This window comes from Pleurodeles waltl, chromosome 5 (genome assembly GCF_031143425.1).
Source record: "Pleurodeles waltl isolate 20211129_DDA chromosome 5, aPleWal1.hap1.20221129, whole genome shotgun sequence".
NCBI classification, from domain to species: domain Eukaryota; kingdom Metazoa; phylum Chordata; class Amphibia; order Caudata; family Salamandridae; genus Pleurodeles; species Pleurodeles waltl.
Window position 1 is genome coordinate 1,485,263,912 of NC_090444.1, and position 14,921 is coordinate 1,485,278,832.

Below are 14,921 nucleotides of genomic sequence, written 5' to 3' on the forward strand. Positions count from 1 at the left end.
AATAAAGGGGCGTATGGTCGCTCATGGTCATAGCCAAAATATAGACGAGGTGTGCATGTCACTGATTTGTAAGTAGTACCGTTGTCCATATGTGTAGGCCTAGAGTCCATGTAAACCCAGGACTCAACAATGGCTACGAGACTGAAGAGAGCCCTTTGCGTGCCATCTGCTCTTGCCCCATCGCACGCCCTGCTCCTGAGCTGAGTCACACTGCGAGCTCTGGAGCGGCTGCCTGCCTCAATGACTCCAATCTGCCTCATAAATCTGCCTCATGCAGGGTTCTCTCCCCTCTGGCTAACCACGCTGCGGCCTTACCTGCTGGTGAATGAAACCTTTTCAATTCTATTAAGGACACTGAGGCAAGGATTATGCTTCTCTTTATTTACTACTCAACACAGCAGCCAATAAGATCATTTTTAACAATTACATTAACAAATATCATAAACTACATAACCCATCATGCCCTTGTTCCTATCCACCAATCCACTGCGAGCTAACCCTTCAAGAATCCAGTACGGTGCCATAACTTCCTCTTTCTTTGCAGATTTGAGTTCTTAAATTGTTCAAAAGATAAGAACAAACACTGAATATCCGATGTCAAACTGAAAATCTCCAATGGGCCAACTATATTCTTGCTGGGCACCTGGACAATAACTCTGAGGTCAGTATGGAATTGGATATCTGTCCTTATTCCTTCTTTTGATCAGTACCTAAAACCAAAACAGGGTGTTATTAAACAGGACTACTCTCAGTCACTTCAATCGTGGGAGGGCGAAATATCATAACTAACAAACAGTCATCCTTGAAACATCTCTACATATTGTCAATACTATCGTAATAACAGTCATATTGTCTGTTATTCTCCTGGGATCACAGAAACCTGGGTGGGATAATCCTCGCCTCTGTGTACTTAATAGAATTAAAAATTCTTGGCACGTAAGCTATCAAATTTTTCATTCTATGTCCAGACCGGAGGCTCACATTATGCTAGTTTAAAGCTGGTTAATTACCACTGATGCAACATCCACCATTGGTTTATAAGAAATTGTTTAAAAGTGGAATCAGAAGACCAATCAGCTGTTTTCATTATATCTTGGAGAGAGGTACCTAGAGCTTCAGACTTTGAAGCCATTGCACCCCTGACGGAATGTGCTCCAAACACTCCTTTATCAACGCCAGCCTCCTTCATAACATCTCTAAGCCACCTGGCTATAGAAGCCACTGACACTGGCTTGAAAAGCTTTAGTAAAGCAATCAATAATTGGCAATTCAAATCATTCCTAACTGACTGAGTACTGGATTCATAAGCCTTTAAACATTTAACTACACATAATTGTTCATTAAAAGTGAAAGCGGGATACACAATAGTTTTGGTAAACATTTTTGTTCTTCTTGTAATGGAAAAGGAAACTCCTTCTGGACTAGATACTCTACCTGTAAGGTCCACGCTCTTACGTCCACGGTTCTTCTGCAGGCCACTAGACAAAGCAACATAGCCAATTTTGCAGAAAGCTGTTTTTTACTCAACAAATTGTTCTGGGGCCATTTCTCGAAGAGGTTTAATACCATATTTACACCCCACAAAAAGGAATACTTTGGATGTGGGGGGATTCAACACTCGGATACCTTTCAATAATTGACATATCACTGGATGCATACCCACAGAACTGTTACCTGCCTGTACATGACTGACTGCAATAGCAGAACGAAAATTACTTACTGACCTGTAAGATCGTCTGATGCCTTGAGGGACAGAAAATATCTGTAATGTCTGCTTCTATGGGATCCACATGCTGTTACAGGCACCAACCCACCCAGCATCTCTAAGCTGACACGTATCTTTACTTGGTAGAGGGAGCCCATGCTTGCTTAATGAATTCTGCAGCTGTCTCTGAAATTTCTGGCAAGCACCACTGTTGCCTGATAGCCTCCAGGCCATCAGGGAAACCTGCTCCGATAGCACCAGCAGGTGAAGATCGCTCAGGAGGTCCCTGGGGCATGTCTTGATTCCATGGAAGAAGCAATCGCATGTCAATGCTAACAGAATCGGAAACCAGGGTTGTGCTTTCCAAACCATTGTAACAAGGATCACTTCTGCTTTCTGATGCCTCACCTGAGTTGCCACTCTCAGTATCATGGCAAATGGGGGAAAGGCATAATTCAAAGCCCCTGACCAGTCCTGAAGAAAGGCATCTGTCACCATTGGACCTGGATCTGGTCTCCAGCTGAAGAACTTATCCAGTTGGTGGTTCAATCGAGAGACAAACAGATATAGCAAGGCTCCCACGTTTCCTGGATCTGGGTGAACAATCAAGGATGCAGTTTCAAATTGTTGGAATCCCTCAGATACCTGGAGTTCCGGGCCACGATTATGTTGGACTGCCCTGGAATGTATTCTGCCATAACTGTGATCTTGCGATCCAGGCAAAGATGCCAAAAGTCCTTTGCCATCTCCGCTACCTGGTCCACCCCAGTTAGTTGATGTATCGAACTGCTGATATGTTGTCCATCCTCAGCAAGATGCAACACAATACCTTCTTTGGGGACAGTGCTTGGATAGCGAAAGAGCCTGCTGACACATCTCCACAGCACCTGCTCCAACCCCATCGGCTGGCGTCCGTTTTATGATGACATCAGTTTGACTCACAAAAATGGTCTTGCCATTCCACGCACCGACGTGCTCCAGCGACCATTGCAGTTCTGCTTGGACTTCTGTTGATAGAGGAGCTTGTTCGGTGTAAGGTAAGCCCTTCCGAAGATGTTGAATCTTCAGTCTCGGTAAGGCTCAGTAGTGAAGCGGGCCGGGAAACACTGCTTGGATGGATGATGCAAGAAGTCCTACCAATCTTGACATTAGGCGCAAGGACATCGTCAGTCTGGACAGGGCCAGTCTCCATTCTTTCTTGATGTCTTGAAGTTTGGATTTGGTGAGAAGGAGCATCGCTCTGTGGGAATCTTCTAAGAATCCCAGAAACTCTATGGATTGAGATGGGACTAAACTGGATTTCTCCTTCTTGATCATGAACCCTAGATCCTGCAGAAGATTGATTGTCATCTGGAGGTGATCGACCACCATCTCTCTTGACTGCGCCTTGATCAATATGTCGTCTAAGTAGACAATCCTGCAAATCCCTTTCGCCCTCAGATAGGCTGCCACCAGCTTCATGACCTTGGTAAAGCACCACGGGGTTACGGACAAGCCGAACGGGTGCACAAGGTACTCGAGCCATTGATTCCTCCACTGGAACTGTAAGAATCGTCTGTGTGGAGAAAAAATGGGAATAGTCAGATAAGTATCTTTCAAGTCTGGTCGGACCATCCAATCGCCTCCTTGAAGAAGGATTCCCTTCACCTTGAAGTGCCTGTAAACAATCCAGAAATTGAAATCGCGCAAGTTCAAAACAAGTCTGTGACCTCCTCCTTTCTTTTGCTCTACAAAAATGTTGCTGCAGAAACCGTGAGGGTGAGGATCGCAATGTGCCACTGCCTGTTTTTGCAGCAACTCTTTTATTTCTGCATCTATAAAAGATGCCTTTTGTTGGGAAAATGTCAGAGGACTTGCTTGGGTCCTGTTGGGAGGGGGTCTGGAAAAATTCTATCTGAAACCCCTGGACTGTCTGAAGAACCCACACATTGATTGTCAATGACTTCCAATTGTGTATAAACCATTTTACTTTGCCCCCCAAAGTAACTCAGGAAAGGTCGTAGAGTCATACCTGAAGAGGTGCCGGCGTGATAGTATCCCCCTCAAGCCCATGGTGGATCTTGACTTGTTGTCACGGGCTCTAGTGCAGTCTTGAACTCCTCCTCTTTGGTGTCTATGCACTACTCTTTGGGTGCCTTGCCAAGATTGATGGCCTGGCAAGCAGCCCCGACCTCGGCCGGCCTTGGCAAAAATGTTTGGCTGGGAAACTTTCCTAAGGAAAGTTTGTGCCTTATCTAAGGATGTAAAGATGCTGACATACTTCCCTATGTCCTTAACAAACTTTCCACCAAATAGCAGACCATCTGCCAAGGGACCCTCTTCCGCTGGTGTTAATTCAGTTAATTTGGAGTCTATTCTCATGAGGATGGACTTCCGCCGTCCAGTCGAGACCGCACAGTTGGCATTGCCAAGGAGGCAAATTGCACGCTGGGTCCATCCCTCCAAGATGTCTGGATCAATAGGTTTACCTTTTTCCTTGGCGTGCAGGGTCATCTCTAAAATTTTTGCAAGGCGACCCAGCACATCCAACAACTTGTCTTGGCATGCCCTCCATGCCCTGTCAATGCCTTTTTTAGGGTCCGTGGCATACTTTTTGAGGAATGTAGTTATAGAAGGGACTACTTGTGGCGTGAGCACAACCTTGTCTGGCAGGTCCGGTCTGGGACATTCTGCCCTGAGACGATTGTGTACATCTTTATTGAAGGGTTGACGCAAGGTATGATGCAGATAGACTGCCACTGCTCGCTCTGAGGATCTAGGGTGGACAATGTCCTCTGGGTCAAAGTTCAAAGGCATCGAGGAAGACGGGGTACGGGCTGATGAGGCTTGCTTTTTGTTTTTATGGCAGAAGGATTCTCCTCTTCAGGACTCACTGATTCTGGAGTCTTGGAATCAGAGTCCAACATCGAGGGGAAATGGCTGCTGGTCTTGGGCGTGCAATACCTGTGGTTGTCGGCAGACTTTGGATCCAGGGACAATAGAACCTCCTCATGCAGCCAGAGTTTTGCTTTATCTTTGTGTTTACAAGATGTCTCAGAAGGCTCCCCTATCGAATTTGAGGAGAAAGGGGTGCTGCGTCTTGCCCTTTCAAGTACAACTGCAGTTGGGCCGAAATGGGATGCAATGCTGCCGCCAAGGCTTTATTTATGGAATGTTAGACGGAGGCATCCAAGGCCTGAAAGGTATCCTCTGCATTGTGCCCCTGATCCTCCTGATTAAACTCCTTGTAGTATTCTGCCCCTTCAAAATATTCCCTCTCTGCCCTATTGTTGAAATGGCGAATGTCCAAGTCGCACTTGGAATCAAGGGATGAGCTGCCCCAAGGTGCAAAGAATCAGGCGGGGGGAGTTAGAGAGCAGACTTCCCCACTGCTCAAGTAGTTGAGATCCTCAAGCAAGCCTGTTATATTATTTTTACAGCCCACGCCTAATCTGGGGTCATGGACCTCAAGTGGAGCCTTATAAGTTAGTAGAGCGTGCACCCTTCTCAAAAAAGGTAATATGTGGCATAACTGCTCAAAAATAATCAAGATATATTAGGGATGCTGGCCTTTTTGTTGCAGCCTCTGCCGAAGGCGTCCGATCCGCAATCTGCTGTCAGTTTCTCAGCGCGCCCGTTGGATAGCCATGGAGCACTGGCTGTCAAACTAAATTAGGCACTCGTGTAGCCCAATCCTACCAAAACGTAGCCCAACCGGGCTACGCGCATCATCTGAGGCTCCTAATCGGGCCCGATGAGTGAAGGCACCAATGCGGCTGAAAAGCTGTTGCGACGCGATCGTCGCTTGTGTTGGGGAACAAGACTGAAGTCGGGCAGAGCACTGAGGCCCAGCGCATTGGCTCACCGCTTCAAGCGTGCATGTGGAAACAAGCAGGCGTTGTGCAAGAGCCACAAGGTGAATACATTCAAAAGTCCTGTATCGCACACACAACAGCTTAATTTTACATGCAACCGTCCCAGTATAACCAAAATAAAAAATCTTACTTAACTTCGTGCGTGAGCAGCAGAGAAATAGGATGTCATGGCAGCCTACTGGACTCTTGAAGGGTTAGCTCGCAGGGGACTGGTGGATAGGAACAAGGGTATGATGGGTTATGTAGTTTATGATATTTGTTAATGTAATTGTTAAAAAATGATTTTATTGGCTGCTGTTTTAAGAGTAATAAAGAAAGAGAAGCATAATCTCAGCCTGCGGTCCTGACATAGAAGCTTGCCGTGCCAGCGGTCCAGCCTTTCTGCACACCTCTCCTGTCAGCCTGCAGCCACATCGACTGCTGCCCCAGGGCATGGCCTCATTGAGACACCTTGCTCCACATGCAGCAACCTGCACCGCAGCACCACCTGGTGGCTCAATACATCCCCTGCACAGCACGTGGTCAGCTGTCATCCTGTGGCACAGGTTTGCTCCTCCTGGAGGCCCCATTGTCATCCTTGCTGGCCACCTCAATGGGGGAATTAGTCTATTATTGACAGCAATTGTACACAGTGCAGAAGCCAAGGGCGCATTGAATCTCGCAAGGTTTTCAGTTCCTGACATATAATGAAGGAGCTGAAACAAAAGGCAACTGACCCCTCCCTGAGTTGAAGTGCCTTCGCAGGGTGTGACCGCACAGCATACATGCAACACTGATGAGAGGCTAAGTGGAAACAAATAAATAAAATAAAAGACTTAAAGTGACTCAAGCGACTCAGATCTTCACCCGGACTCCCTCTGAAAAGCCAATATTGCAGGTTAACAAGATGTGAGCTGTAAACCCCTACATTGAGTGGAAATCCACTTCATGTTTTGAGGTTCTGGGCTTCTGGCATACATCAGGTGTTTTACAACCTCCCCAGGATGTCGGTGACAGCCTCAGAAGCATTTCATATTTGTTAACGGGGAAGGGTTAGCTTAGGCAAACATGGCTTCCAAGCACCTGTTAGGTTTCAGGAAAGGATGACTCGCTGAGAATCCTCTGTTTTCTCTTAACCTCTCAGCAGTGTAACGGGAAATACACAACAAAGCCAACAGAGTGATCGGGATACAAAAGGCAACAGGAAGCATGAATCAGTGTGGGAAAATACCAGGACTTCCTCACAATAGAATTGATTTGATACTGAGAGCAAGACCTCTTTCTCAGGATTCATCATTAGGCAACAGCAACAGGTAAACCAACTGAAAGAAAGAGGGAAGAAATAGTTAGGAAAGGGTAACAATCAGGCAGCAGGTAAATAAAGCTGTGAATAGTAAAAGAAAGGTTTACCTGTTTGTCAGGCAGATGGTGCGATGACAAGCATTTGACAAACCAGGTACTAGGCAAAGACCTTGGGATGGCAAAACAAATGAAGGTAAAGAAAGTACAATTTGGGGCACAATAAAATGTAAAAAAAAAAACATGGGAACCAAGGGCAGAAAGGTGAAAAGACCTACATATGAGGGAACTGAGAAGGAAGGAAAACAGCTCAGCATTCTGGTTGAGGACTTGCCTGCAATCAGTTTGCTGTTGGTCTGTGAGGGTGTCTGGTAAGATCACTCCATCCACAGAACCATCTTGGAGATTGCTGGAGAGGAGATCAGGGAGAGGCTCACTCTCATCTTCCTGTCCCTCATCTCTAACCATGAGCATGGTCACATCAGCTCTGTCATAGAAAGAATTTAAGCGGTAGAGATGTATGATTCTTTTCGGGTTCTTGCAACTGCCTAGGTCAACTAGATAAGTGGCCTCCCTCTTTCTCTCAAGTATGGGATAGGGCCCAGACCATTTGTCCTGGAGGGTCTTGAAGCAAAAGACTCCAACACCCTAACTTTCTGCCCTAGTTAGAACTCTACCATAGCAACTTTCTGGTCATACCAGAGCTTTTGCAGCTCCTGGCTGGCCTTAAGATTTTTGCTGGCTTTCTCCATGTACTCAGCCATTCTTAAAAGTAGGCCAAGCACATAGTCCACAATGCCTTTCTTGGGCTCTTTGAGAAGCCTCTCTTAGCCTTCCCTAACAGGACTTAGTGGTCCCCTAACAGGGGTGCCAAAACAAAAGTTCAAATGGAGAAAAATCTACTCCCTTTTGTGGCACTTTCCTGTAGGCAAACAGCAGACAAGGAAGCAGAACATCCTATCTCCTTCTGAGTTTTTCAGGGATACCTCCAATCATGCCTTCTCAACCAGCCCATTTGCTTGTGGATGGTATGGGGTGGTTAACTTACAGGTCACCCCACATTGCTATGCAGACATGAAGTTTGAACTTCTGTCTGATACTACCTCCATAGGGAACCCTACTCTGGTAAAGATACCCAGGAGGGCTTTGGCAACTGCAGGTGCAATAGTGGTCCTAAGGAGTATACCCTCAGGATATTGAGTGGCATGATCCACTACCAATAGTATAGATCTGTGTCCTGATGCTGTTTGAGGGGCGGGGCAACAATGTCGACCCCTAACCTTTCAAAGGGTACCCCAACCACAGGTAGTGGTATGAAGGGGGCCTTTAAGTGCCCACCTGGTTTGCCACTGGCCTGGCAAGTGGGGCAGAACTGACAAAAGGCCCTCGCTTTTTGGGCCATACCTGCCCAATAAAAGGGTTAACTAACCTACTCTGAGTTTTGTTTTGGCCCAGATGCCAGGCTAGGGGGGTGTCGTGAGCTAGCGTGCAGAGGAATTCTCTGAACTTCTGGGGCTCTACCACCCTCCTGGTTGCACCAGGTTTGAGGTCTCCGGCCTCAGTGTACAGGAGACCCTCCTCCCAATAGACTCTGTGGGTTACCATTGACATTCCCTAAATTCTCCTGTGCAGTTTGCTGCCTCAGGCCTTCAAGAGTGGGGCAGGTCCTCTATCCTTGGCACAGATCTTCCCTGGAGGGTCCCCCTGGGCCCACGAGCTCCCGGTGGTAAGGCCCAAGCTCTTCAGGCCCAGTTCCCTCCAAGAAGGTTGACTCCTCTTCCTGGGAAGAGCGATTCTGATTTGGGATCTGTGTTGAAGGTGGTCCCCCAGTCTTCTTGCCATTTGTCTTGGGAGGCTGGTCCACTATTTCAGGAACCAGCTCTCCTTTTTCTCTCTGAAGTTTACTCTGTACCTTTGTCCTGGCACATGCCCAAACAGGGATCCTAGCATTGCTGCATGGGTCTTCAGTTCTATATCAGCCCAGGGGGAATGCACCGGGTCATTTCCAAGCAGGCAATCTACAGGGATGGATGAGGACACAACCATTTATTTTTGCCCTACTACTCCCCACTCCCCCAACCAAGTAAAGGTTACCATTGCCATGGGATGGAACTTTGTCTCATTGTCAGCATTGGTGACAGGATAAGGCTTCCAGGAACTGATTTGAGTGGACCAAGTGCGGAGTTACCATGGTAACACTAATTCCCATGTTCCTCAGTGCTTCTACTTTCTCCCCATTAATCAAAGGGTACTGCCTGTATTTTTGCATATTACTTGGCCAGGCAGCACAGGATAATTCTACCCCACCCTCAGTGACTAATGTTGCTTCTGTGGGATCACTGACATGGTCAGGCCACACCTCTGATCCCTTCTGGAGTTTGGCAACTGCATTTATTGCAGATTGACTAAAGGCATTCCTTTTGTGTTTACAGCCAGAATCTCCAGATGGTGCCCTTTAGTTTTGCAGTCATAGCACCAAGCCTTGCTGGGATAAAAGTATCTACCTTTCTACCCAGCCCTAGACTGTGAGGAGTCTCTGGGCCCACCTTCCTGTGCAGGTTTTTGGGGGTCTTGAGAAGACTCTTTGTTATTTTTGTTTTGGCTCCCATCTTTTCCTTGGGGGGGGGGCTTTTTGTCCTCTTTCTTTTGGTCTCCCCCACCAGTGGTAGCTTTGGTCAGGCTTGTTTTGACCCCATGGAGTGCCTTCCTCCCCAATTCTTGAGGGGAAAGCGGACCTACGTCTACTAGATGTTCATGTAGCCTATCACTGAAACAGTTACTCAGCAGATGCTCTTTGAGGAGCAGGTTATATAGCCCATCATAATCTTGTACCTTGTTTCCATCTAACCAACCACCCAGTATTTTTACTGAACAGCCCACAAAGTCTACCCAGGTTTGACTCTGTTTTTTTTTGCCTCTGTGGACTTTATTCTGTACTTTTCAGTTGTACATCCAAAACCCTCAATCAAGGTACCCTTCATGAGGTCATAGGAATTAGGGCCATCTGTACAACACTTTTTTCCCATAGACACAGAATGGGTAAAAACCTTTGCTACATCTGGCCCTTAGAATCTGCCCCATTCAGTTTCAGGAGCCTATCCCTGCACTTTCCTGAGAATATATCCCACAACAGTTTGCTCCAATGCTTTTTCTCAATTTCCCACCCAATACAGGCTCTTTCAAAGGCAGAAAACCATTTAACTATATCATCCTCTTCAGTGAAGGGAGGGACAACTCCTTTTGGGAGTCTGATGTTGGAAGATTTCTCCCTCAACACTTGTATGCTGCCACCAGAGATGGGTCCTTGGCCCAACTCTTTTCTCTGTTTCTCTATTACCTAGAGCTGACTTTCTAAGGTCAGTCTCTTGGTCGGCCTGGCAATGTCCAGGTCTGCTTCTGTGGGTGCTTTAGAGCTTCTGGTAGAAGAGGAGCTACCCTCATCCCCATTATCCACAGGATCTTCTTCACCCACCACACATGAATCATCTTCTCCATCATCTTTTCCATACCGGGCCACCAGAAACGTACGTTTCTCTGCACTGCAGCGTCTTCTAGTATGAATTTGGTACAGCCTGCAGAGTCTTTTTAATTGGTCATAGCTGTATGCCTCATAAGGATCCAGGTCGAACTCCAGGGTCTTGGTCGCTGGATCTGTCATTTTTTACTTTACTAAAGTTGGTACATTTTTAGAAATTTAGAATCCTCTTTTTCTATAGATTAACTAAAGTAAGGACTTTTAAAACGTTTTGCTAAAGTTGTAGGGCCCTAACAATTATTTTAAAAATTTGTGAAAAATGTTGATTCAATCAAAAATAATTAACTAAAGGCAATTTGGAGAGTTATCCGTGTGCTCATAAAATTTGTCAAAGTGTTATCAGCAAATGCAAAGTCTTTATCCCACTGCTGATTCACCAAATGTAGGAGGCTGGCTCTCTATGTAGTGTGCACAACTAGGCACAAACCCGACATGGCACAGTGCCTGTGTGCCCTGTCCAGCATACACTGTATATACTATGGGTAAGACACCCCTCTGGCAGGCCTTACGGCCCTAAGGCAGGGTGGACCATATCATATGTGAGGCTACAGCTGCATGAGCAATATGCCCCCATTGTAACCTTGCCAACCTAGGAGATAGTGAGTAAACAGAGCAGCCATTTTAATACATGTGCTGGACGCTGGTCAACACGAGTTTCTCAGCTACATGATTGACACCAAACAACCCAGGGTTCAGAGTGTCTAACAACTCAGAATAATACATCCAAACTGTTACCAATATTGGACTTATCCCTAAACGTACCCAGGGGTCACCTTAGTGATGCCCCTGGCAAATGCCCTCTACCCTGCCATGGTTGCTGACTGGTTCTATCCAGCCTTACACCTCCAGACACCCAATCTACAAACCTTAGAAGACAGCACTGTCTCTCTGGTTTGTAGAACAATGCCCTTCCTGGGTGAAGGTGCTAACACCCCCACCCTCAGGAATGAGCAGCAGGCCTGGGGGTCGAGTTTCAAAGGCAGTTAGCCAATAAGAATTGTGCAGAGATAACTAGTGACATTACTTGCGTTTTGAAAAAAGGAAAATATGAAAAGAGATTTTTGCTGCAATGATCAAGCTGAAAGAGCCTTCATGTGCATGTAAATTGATGTTTCCTCAAGCACCAAGTTTGTGTCATCTTGATACTTCACAGATGTTTACTGTGGAATAACAGTTGTATTATAAGAATGTGATGATGATGGACAAGAACATCCTGTGTTTCATTTATCTCACGTTTGTAAAAGTCTTAACATAACTACTCAGCACTTGAAAGTTAACATTTTTTTAAACAAGCTTTATTGGCATTTTTATTATTAGTTCAATTCTATGAGAAAATGAGAAAGAACTTGGTAATGATACAGACAGTTATTGATTGGGGGAGCAGGGAAGTTTCCATTTAGAGTTTGTTATCTGCTCGAATAAAAGCCAGCTTTCGGTAAGACAGGCAACTTATGAGTTCATTATCGTATTAAGATTTAAGACTGTTACCTATTTCCAGAAGCACTGAGCCAAAGCTAGTTAAAATATAGTTAGGATCAAATCCAGGTCAACAAACTGGGGATAAATATGCAACAGGAAATGGAAAGGGAGGAAGGGGGACCTTCGTCAAGTTTAAACTAGCTGATCTGAAGTAGTGGTTGGGGAAATAGGTCACTTTCAGCCAGCTAAGCTGAGTAATGCAAGTAAACTAACAGTGGAAGTGGAAGAGAGGACTGGAGCCAAGGAACACCTAACCGATGAGCCAAAATCTGGACAAATCCTCCTTGGGTTGCTTGTGTCCTGGCTCAGAGAGGACCTGGCTTGGCAGTACAGGCTGGACTATTCCTATAAGAGCAGAGTCACAAATGATTTGCATATAGCTGAGGTGGCATGGAGGGCAAAAGAACAATGGTTTATAGTGCTACCCAGACTTATTGCAAGAATCCTCCCATCACCTTTTGTGTGTATGAAAAAACTTGAGTCTGTTTCTGAAAAGGGATAGTGTCAAGACTTTGTTCATATAATATCCGCCTGTTTGACGAACACGCGGTCCTATGGGTCCGTTATATTGATGATAGTTTTTGTATTTGGAATGGTAGTGAGAATGAAGCATTAGAGTTTGTCAAGCAATTGAATGACAACCAGGTGAATCTTAAATATACAGCACATATACATCGCTCTGAGATAGAATTTTTAGATCTTAAACTACAGGTCAGAGGTACGAGATTAACAAGTACATTGTTTCGTAAAAAATAACAGCGGGGAATAGTTTATTGCATGCAAAAAGTTGTGATCCTAAGAATTTAATATGGAGTATTCCCTACAGGGAATTACTGAGAGCTAAAATAAATTGTAGTGATGTCAATGACTTTCTTTTGGAAGTAGAAATGATGAGGAACAGATTCCTGGAGAGAGGATACTCACGTAGTCTTATTGACAATACTTGTAAGAGAGTGATACCATTGGACCGCAAGAAATTATAGATTCCGCGGATCACAGGCAAGGTGGAGGAGAACCAAATTATAAGATTTATTACCACTTTCCACACTCAAGCATGGGAGGTAAAACAGAGTTTAAACAAATATTGGGACATACTAAGAATGGAGGAACATCTGGCAGATGTGATAGGACAAAAACCTCAAATTACATTTAGGAGATGTCCCTCTTTGAAAGATAAATTGTGTATAAGTCTGATCCTTCCTACACAAGAGTGCAGAAAATCATCAATTCAAGGTTTTTTGTTTGTTTGTGGAATGTGCAAAGCATGTAAGGGTAGTAAGAACCGTCAACAAATTAAGTTATCACAACATACTCAACCTTTCATTATTAAGAAACACTTGAATTGTAATACAGAATATTGTGTTTATGCTTTGAGTTGTCCATGTAACAAATGTTATATTGGCAGCACAATTCATAAGGCAAAAAAATGTGTGCTCGAACACATGAGGGCTATCACCAAGCAAGATAGAACATATCCCATTGCTAGGCATTTTGCTACATTTCACCAAAAAGACGTAGATTTGCCAAGGTTCTGTGTGCTAGATAACACTCCTACCCAAGTAAGAGGAGGAAATAGAGAACAGGAACTTAGGAGATTGGAGTCAAAGTTTATTATCAAATATGAAACAATTTATCCAGGAGGATTAAATCTTGATGAAGAATTATCAGTACATTTGGGATCAAATATAAAAAATATTTTTTTTTAAAAACAACAGAAACAAATATAAATATATATTTTCTGGAATAGTTTTATCTGCTTGCATTTTGAAATATGGAATTTTGATATGCTTTTGGAGAAAATTAGTTCCTCTGAAACCGGTTTTCTCAATGTATCAGGGGCGTTAGTTATGCTAGACATTTTGACTGGGTTCACAATGTATGTTAATTTTTAAGATAGCAATGCAAATTTTGATTATTTATGTTTGTTTTTCTGTTTATTAGGATGATTTTGCGGCAACAGAAGCATATTGACTAAGGCTTAAGAGCTATTATATTGGACAGAAAATGACCACTGCACTCAAACAGTGTACAAATTGTAAGCGTATAGGTACAATCTTAGATGTAGCAGGTAAGTAAATAAATCATTCAAAGTTCTTCTTGATGTTCCAGTAGGTCTTTAATTTGGATTAATAGTCGCGAAGTACAGTCGAACAGGCACACCCAGGCTGTATCTATACGCTTACAATTTGTACACTGTTTGAGTGCTGTGGTCATTTTCTGTCCATTATATATTGTGTATTTTATACACTATACTGTGCCTTTAGGTAGTAGGGCACTTGTCCACGCACACTAGTATTGTTCTTAATACAACTCACCACTGTGGACACCAGACGGATGTGCAATTCCTACCATTTACTACCTTTTTGCTTACTTATCTACAAGAGCTATTATATCGAAGGACAGGTCAGTGCAGTATTTGGTGATTTTGAAAATAATTCTTAAGTGAAGGTTTTTGTATACAATCTAAGGTGATATAAATCAAAGTATGTATTACATTTAGGAGCTACATGATGTTTACATATCCTCAGCATGAGTATTCAGTTTTAAGTCAGTTTGTTATTTTAGGGTTGAAATTTTAAAAGTTTTTTTATTTATACAATTTATGAGTAGAATGTTTCAGTTATGTGTTTAGAATTTGATAATTATGTTGTTTTGTTTATAATGCTGAGTGAATAACAATAAGAAAACAAGAATGCAATACATTTAAAGATGGCAGACATTTTCATATACAAGATTAAGGCTCTGTAGTAGTCTGTTGTCCTTGCATATGTAGCAACGTGTGGATACTTAATCACTGAATGTGTATGGTAGACTTGTAACCTGTGAACAAGGAGCGGAGGCTCCGAAATGCGTCAGGATTCTTTTTGTTTTGGAAGTTCAATAAACACGCTGGTGCATTAGAGTCACAGTACGTTGTTTCTTCAACACCGAGGTTTCTCGTGTGTTTTTTGTAGACAACGCGTTGTTGGGATTAGTAAGGGTTCGCTACCCTGCCGTTGACTCGCCGCGATTGAAGAGGCTGGAATTCAGCGATACTTACAGGGTGGAAATATATATATATATATATATA

At 44.1% G+C, this 14,921-nt stretch overlaps 1 long non-coding RNA gene across 1 annotated transcript in view; it reads right to left on the reverse strand.

Moving 5' to 3' along the window:
* Positions 1 to 360: 360 nt before the first annotated feature.
* The window catches only part of LOC138296542 (uncharacterized), a 31,496-nt gene continuing 16,935 nt past the window's right edge, over positions 361 to 14,921 (reverse strand). The window contains exon 2 of the long non-coding RNA XR_011203856.1: positions 361 to 710. This is a non-coding gene — a long non-coding RNA (uncharacterized lncRNA). The remainder of the gene's footprint in view (positions 711 to 14,921) is intronic.